This window comes from Sinocyclocheilus anshuiensis, unplaced genomic scaffold, assembly GCF_001515605.1.
Source record: "Sinocyclocheilus anshuiensis isolate Anshui unplaced genomic scaffold, SAMN03320099.WGS_v1.1 scaffold433, whole genome shotgun sequence".
NCBI lineage: Eukaryota > Metazoa > Chordata > Actinopteri > Cypriniformes > Cyprinidae > Sinocyclocheilus > Sinocyclocheilus anshuiensis.
Genome location: NW_015536476.1, coordinates 31760 through 38350, shown reverse-complemented (window position 1 = coordinate 38350; position 6591 = coordinate 31760).

Here is a 6591-nt window from a genome sequence, read left to right as displayed (position 1 = left end):
GACCTCGCCTGTGTGTGTTTATATATATATATATATATATATATATATATATATATATACTGTATATAATGGTTGCAAACAGGGTTTCATGTTGACTTTAGGGAAAAACATTCATGCCGTCTCCAGCACATACACAACAGTGAAATAACCCAATTTAGCTGTGATCACTGGAATGCTGCTTGGATTTGTCTAGTACAGTTCAGCATGTCAGCTTCATTTTTCACACAGCGCTCACACTTTTCACACATCGACCCGTGAATGTGTGTGTTTTTGTGTTAGGAGTGACAAAAACTTGTAAGAGAGGATCTTCGAGACAAGCCGAGGGTTCACGCACAGTTCTTAACCTCGCTGTCTGTCGTGAATAGTGACGTCTGTTCTGTAGTTTCAGTTGAATGTTTTCTCCAAGCACAGCTGCCCGCACACGATCTATAGAGACTGTTGATGGGCTGTTTACTGTGATTGAAGAGGACATTCACTGGTGGTGTTTGCTAAGGCAAAACAAACCCCTGCCTCACAGTATTACTTTGGAATTTAATTTGTACTGGCAACAGCCCATAACGCTTTAGCATATTGGTGGCAAGTTTTGCATGGGTGATCAGCACTCGTTTCCTAGGTAAGGAATAGTACACTCAAAAAATGAATTTGCTTTAGAAAACATTTGCTGAAAATTTACTCACCCTCAGTCCATCTAAGATGTAGATGTTTGTTTCTTCATCAGAGCAGATTTGGAGAAATGTAGCATTACATCACTTGGCCATCAAAGGATCCTCTGCAGTGCATGGGTGCCGTCAGAATGAGAATGATAAAAACATCACAGTAATCCGCACCACTCCAGTGCAGTCCATCAATTAACATCAAAAGATGCATGTTTGTAAGAAACAAATCTATCATTAAGATGTTTTTAACTTTAAACCAGTCCTCTGTCTGTAATATTGCTTTCTCCAGTAAAAAGTAATCTCATCTAAATCAGGAGAGAAATATGCACACATTAAGCACAATTTATAAACCAAAACAGTTCTAAACAAATATTTTGGTGTCCAGTCCATCAATTAACATCTTATGAAGTGAAAAGACGTGCATTTGAAACAAATCCATCATTAAGGCATTTTAACTTTAAATTATTGCTTCTGGCAAAAATGTCATAATCCATAATCCTCCAGTGAAAAACTCCATCTCCTGTTGTCCTCTCACATCAAAATCCAGCCACATATTTGTTTAGAGCTGTTTTGGACTGTATTCGCTTGTAAACAGTGCTTGGTCTGTGCAGATTTCTCTCCTGATTCAGACGATACAACATTTTTGGTTTTACTAGAGAAAGCAATATTATGGATAGAGGACTCATATTTTAAGTGGGAAGTAACAGTTTATAATTAGAAACATCTTATTGATGGATTTGTTTGACAAACATTGAGCTTTTTTCTTCACAAGATGTTAACTGATGGACTGGAGTGGTGCGGATTACTTGTGGATTATTGTGATGTTTTTATCAGCCGTTTGGACTCTCATTCTGACGGCACCCATTCACTGCAGAGGAGCAATTCCACTGGTGAGCAATTGATGGAATGCTACATTTTCTAAATCTGTTCAAACAAACTCATTGACATCATGGATGGCCTGAGGGTGAGTACAATTTCAGCATTTTTAAATTCTTTTTGGTGAAATATCCATTTCTCAACTGTCTAGTTGAGTTGTGATTTTAAAGTCAAGTTTGTGGTCAAAAATGACTGCTGACATTCATACTTTAAGATTTTCCTCTAATGTCAACTAACTATCTTATCCTCATTCGTAATTTATTAGCAGGTAAAGAATAGGAATAGAAAGTGTGTCAGTGCTTCGGGGGAAAATGCCCATAATCCTTTGCAGTGAGGGCTTTCAGCCAATAGGAGATGAGCATGGCCGACATTAACCTGCTGACCTGAGGGCATGAGTGTATCTCTGCACTCGCTGTTGAAGAAATGCATGAGTTTAATGCGAGTGTGATCTGTTTGAAGAGTCGTGCTGAATACAGAGGAGTGTGTTTGCAGCGTGGAAGGTCTTTTGTTTTATGCTGTTCTTTGTTTTTGTTTCTTTTAATTGGGTGAATGTAACGCAACTGTTTTGTCATGCACACAAAGACTGTCAGAGATAGTGTGTGTGTGTGTGTGTGTGTGTGTGTGTGTGTGTTTTTTGTGAACATTTAAAGGCCTTTTCACATGCTTCTCTACACAAGTGTCATGTGCTGCTTTGACCTCCAAATGAAAAGAGCTGCAGATTGTGTCAAAGGAGGTTGATTTCACAAGGGTTGTAGTCGGGCTGGAAAATGTAGCTAAAACAATTAGATGTTTTGACAATATTCAGTATAGTCTTGTGTATTTCCCTTGCAACTGCTTAAGGGATGGTTCGCCCCCAAAAAAAACAAAAATTCTGTCATCATTTACTCACACTCAAGTTGTTCCAAGCATTTTTGGAGTTTCTTTCTTCTGTTGAACACAAGATATTTGAAAAATGTGTGTAACCAAACAGTCACCGGTAGCCATTGACTTACATAATATTTTTTTCCATGCTATGGAAGGAGGTTTGGAACAAATTGAGGGTGAGTAAATGATGATGTTTTTTTTTTTTTTGGGTGAAATATCCCTTTAAAATTGTGTGATTTTTTTTTTCCAACCAAGGTTTATATTTTATTTAATATTTTTGTTATGTACTATTATAGTATTTACTAATATATTGAATTAGCTTTTATTATTATATTTTCAGTTTTCATTTTAATTTTAGTTTAAGTTGTAGTAATTTGGTTGTGCTTTTTGTCATTTTTTGTTGTTTTTTTAATATTTAAAATATTTTCGTTGGTTTAGTTTTATTTCTGTTTTAGATTTAGTGATTTGTAATCAACTTCTACTTGTTTTATTTCAGTTAGTTGCCAAGGTAGCATTTCTAGTATGATTTTTTTAAAGCTTACGTTTTCATTTAATTTTTATATTTGAATTTTTTAGCTTTATTTCAATTTACTAAAGCCATTTAATAGTTTTAGTTTTAGTTAACAATAACAACACTGTACTGTAGCTAATTAAGATTCAAAATGTTTAATGTGAGAAGTAAAATTTAGTTAAAGTTGATTATTTTCATTCATATGCACCAATTTAACAATAAATAGCAAGATTTATTTATTTTTTAATTACAATTTTTAATATATGAATAATGCCATTTGTGAATATTTTTAAATCATAATGCAAGCACATTGTTGAATCTGAGATTGTATTTTCATTTTAGTTTAAGTTTTAGTTATTTGGTTATGAGCTTTTGTCATTTTTTTAATTATTATTTTTTAATATTTAAAATATTTTCTTTATTTTTATTTCAGTTTTAGTAATTTTAGTACTTCAACTTATTTTATTTCAGTTTGTTGCCAAGGCAGCATTTCTCATTTTTACTTAAGTTTTTTAAAGTTTGATCTAAGATTTATATTTTAATTTTTCATTTTTTTTTTATTTCAATTAACAATTTTAGTTAAAAATAACAATACTTTACTGTAGCTAATTAGGATTAAAATGTTTAATCCACAAAGTAAAATACATTAAAATTAAGTTAAAAATAATCACATACTGTTTTCCACAAAGTTTTTATTCATTTATTGATTTTTATTTATATGCATCCATTTAACAATAAATAGCAATATTTATCTGTGTATTTTTGATAAGACATTTTACTATCTGAATAATGCAAGGACATTTGTGAATATTTCTGAGTGATAAGAAAAATAATCTTGAATCTGAGATTCAGTTTATTCAAATGGACAGATTAGATTCTATAAAATGAATCAAACTTATAAACAGCAGCTTTTTTATTGTTATCGAAGTTTAACTTAAAGACTATTCAAACACTTAAAATGTATTTGACCACATTAACACTCTCAATTTGCGCAATTTACACTAACCATGGCTTGGCACACCATTTTAAAAATGCAGTTCTTCTAGTGTGACACTCAAAAAAGTCTGAGAAGTTACGTATTTCAGATATGTCTGTTTAAATGTGTATGGCTGCAGCAGTGAATGTAGAAGCTGAATGTAAAGATAAGACTAGTGAACTGGTCAACCAGTGTCCCATCTCTAGTTGGTACATGGCCAATAACAGCAGGAATGAAGTAGCTACTGTAGAGTCCACATGGATTTGATGTTGAATGTGAAAAGTCTCTCAATCTCTCTTTCAGTCCTCTTCAGTCACTGTGCTCATCAGGGACTGTAATGACTGCGATTATGATGGTTATATATCACCTCTGAGCTCTTGCAGTCGCACACACAAGTAGCTGAGCACAGACAGTCTGTCCCACACAGCAACACACGGCCCCATCGGTCCTGCAGTGGGCCACTCGCACAATAAGAGCATTGTGTGCGTCTCAGTAACATGGAGTGTGTCAAGAGATAGTCTTGCGAAATGCAACTTCTGTATGGACAAGAAGTTTTGGAGGGAAAAACGGGGCCAACAGAGATGCATATTTACATGATGTGCATGTTTCTCAGGCCTTTGATCGTGGCCATTTGCAATAGTCAGCATTAGCGTTGTGATTCTGCTGTGTTGCGGATGCTATTCTTAGCACTCATGATAAATGTAAAAATTAGCTTCGGCTGAAGCTGGACTCTGTTCGTGTCAAGTTTTTCTGTGCTTGGGTAATTATAGTCGATAAAAAATTACGCCCTTCAGTTAAAGGACTAACATCTGCGGGCGGTGCCGTATATTACCTGAGCACTTCAACAGATTGACAGCTTCATCAGCCAATCACAGCAGCCTCAGCGGCATAGAGGGGGGACAAAGCTTTAGCATGTGTTATAAAAGGGAGCGTCACTGTGGCTTAATAACGCAGGACGTTTTTAGGCCATTAACATCTTATATATGAACATTGATACACTATGTGTGTATATATATTAGGGCTGGGCAAGTTAACGTGTTATTATCGCGTGAAGGCATTAATTGATTAACGCCGACAATTATTTTATTGTGCGTTAACGCAGTTTTTTATTATTATGAAAGTCCCGTTTGGGACGTGGTAACACATGGCCCTCTCACAATATATTGCTTTACAGATCTATCACTTTTGCTGCTCAGAAATGTTCACGCAATCATGCTGCACATATCAGAAGTTCTGTGCTCCGCTCACACTACATGCGTACCGCGCCCGAGCCCAAGTGAACCGCGCTCTGGCCCACCTCTTCCAACCGAGCCAAGGCCGGCTAAACAAACCGCAGCACAGAGCGATCACACTAGTCAAACAAACCCGGGCTTTGGGGGTCAGACGCGCTCGGGCACGGTTAAGCTTGCCTAGTGTGATACACCCTATTCTCCCGCATCCCGCACACATGAGTCTCTACCCGCCTGCACTCGCCCATCAAGTGTTGTCCCGCGCCATTTTATTCTCTCCAACAACAAATCACTAGAAAGCAACAAGCTTGTAATCATGACTTCATAAGTGGGAAATAGTAAGTTTCCGATAGCACGTGAAGGCAGCAGAGAAGTGCTCTCGCTCAGCACAGTGGAGTGCATCATTTTGTTAACTTTGTGGTTTATTATTTTGAGTCATTTGGGATGCGGAAACACACGGCCCTCTCACAATATATTGCTTTACAGATCTATCACTTTTGCTGCTCAGAAATGTTCACGCAATCATGCTGCACATATCAGAAGTTCTGTGCTCCGCTCACACTACATGCGTACCGCGCCCGAGGCCTAGTGAGAGTAAACCCTTACTCTCCCGCATCCCGCACACACGAGTCTCTACCCGCCTGCACTCGCCCATCAAGTGTTGTCCCGCGCCGCACTCTGCTGCGTTAGGTCCATAGACTGGAAAAAAAACAGGTTAGATCCCCAGGTTAGATCCCTTCTCTACTCGGAAGCTGCCTGTTATAATGTTATGATCGAGGCTCTGGACTAGTTACAGATTGTAAAAGGAGCTCAAGCTCCTCATTTAGCGATATAGGCTACTCCTCCTCAATTTCACGTCCGCCTTCCGCGATGTCGCGCCGCACTGTCGCACACAGAAATATGTCAACAACTAGACTTTATCGTTTTTATCGCGAGAAGACTAATTCTTATCGTGGGGAGAATTTTTACCGGTATATCGCAAGCGATAAGATATCGCCCATCCCTAGTGCATAACAATGCGATTAATCACGGTTAATCACAGAAAACCATGCGATTAATCACGACAAAATATTTTAATCATTGCCCAGCACTAATATATATATATATATATATATATATATATATATATATACACACACGTGTGTGTGTGTCTTACTCGAAAAAAGTGGCACCAGGGTGACGTGGAGCAGACAAATTGTTGAATAAAGTCGTTATTTGTTTTCTTTGCATACAAAATTTATTCTCGTAGCTTCGTAATATTACAGTTGAACCCCTGATGTCACATGGATTATTTTACCGATCTCCTTGCTACGTATCTGCATTTTTGCCCTGGAACATCACAAGTGTAACAAGGTGAAAAATCTCCCACAGAAAAGTGTGAAAATGATCAAAACATTTTTTATAAGTAGTTATACCCTTTGTGAACAAAGTCACAAAATTTCAGTCCAATGCGATAACATTAACTAGTATTTTCGGGAA